This window comes from Elephantulus edwardii, unplaced genomic scaffold (genome assembly GCF_000299155.1).
Source record: "Elephantulus edwardii isolate Elephantulus edwardi_28Jun2011 unplaced genomic scaffold, EleEdw1.0 scaffold00006, whole genome shotgun sequence".
NCBI lineage: Eukaryota > Metazoa > Chordata > Mammalia > Macroscelidea > Macroscelididae > Elephantulus > Elephantulus edwardii.
In genome coordinates this window covers 27,457,008-27,458,299 of record NW_006399756.1, presented here as the reverse complement: position 1 = coordinate 27,458,299, position 1,292 = coordinate 27,457,008, and positions in this window count along the sequence as shown.

Sequence of the window (1,292 nt, the reverse complement as noted above, 5' to 3'; positions counted from 1 at the left end):
CTTCAGGTCCTCCTTAGTTTCAGTAAGCAGCGTTGTGTCATCCAAGGAGGGGTGTCAAAAATCCGCCTGGCCTCAATTTTCTCCTGGACAAACATGGCCTAAATGGCTTCCTTCTCCACTGTTCTCCTTGTCTGCCTGTCCCCCCACCCCACCCCCGAGGGAGGAAGGAAGCCTTCCAGCTCAGAAATCATCAAACCTGTCAGCCACCAGCTAAGTGTCACATGCTTTTATGCGCTTCACTCATTTAATATTCACAGCAACCCTATGAGATAGGCGCCCCATCCCCATTTCACAGATGAGGAAACTGAGGCATAGAAAATGCAACCATTGGCCTGTAGACCAGACCCCGTTTGCAAGTGGTAGAACAAGCACTTGGCCCTGATCTGTTTTACTCAGCTGCCTATGCTGTTTCCATTGCAGGTGGCTCCCCTCCCAGCCCCCTACCTTTACCCCTACTTTAGGGCAGAGCCCCTGAACACCTGAGTCCCCTCCTCAGGGGAGAGGAGGAAGTATTAGCTTCTATTTCTACCTGTTCAAGCCCTGCAGATGGTCTGATTCTTCCCTGTGACAGCTAGCTACCTGGATGTGAGGGACCACTAGGATGAGCTTCAGGGACCCCTTGCTCAACTTTCCCTGCATTGAGGACCCTTTTATGTGTGACACTAAAAAAATACAGTCCACCTCAACAGTCATCAAGGGACCACTATGATGAGCACACTCTCTGACTTCTATGGGGTGGACCTTGCCTCCAGCATCTTGTCTCCTATTACCTGTCCCCCCAAGGTATTCACGCCAGGTGAGACCATATGCTATGTCCTGATAGCTCATCTGCTGTCTAGGCTGCTCTGCTTCACTCAGCACACGCAGGTCCAACTCGGAGGTTCACACGTCATTTAAGGGTTGTAAGCTCTTCCAGTCTCTGAGCCCTGAATGCAATGGAACTGGCTTCTAAAAAGTCACAGACAAGAGTGAACACTGAGACAGGGACCCTCCTCGAATTTGAGTGGAGATTGTGCATCAGGGATGAGACTCGTGGCTCAGTTGCACCGGTGGGAACCACTGCTCCCTGTAGCCCTTAATTCAGTCCTGAGCCCTTCTAATACTGCTCTTGATCTTCTTGTCATGGCACCAGCCAGGCTCACAGGGTCTGGGTCCAAATTCCAGGCCTCAGATGGGTGGGCCTGGCTGGTCTACTCCAGGGACCAGGACCTACAACTTTAGTTTTCCTGTCTGCTTCTATCTGGAGGTTTGAGGGGCTGTGAGTTCAGACCCTCACTCCTGCCTCTTCAGGC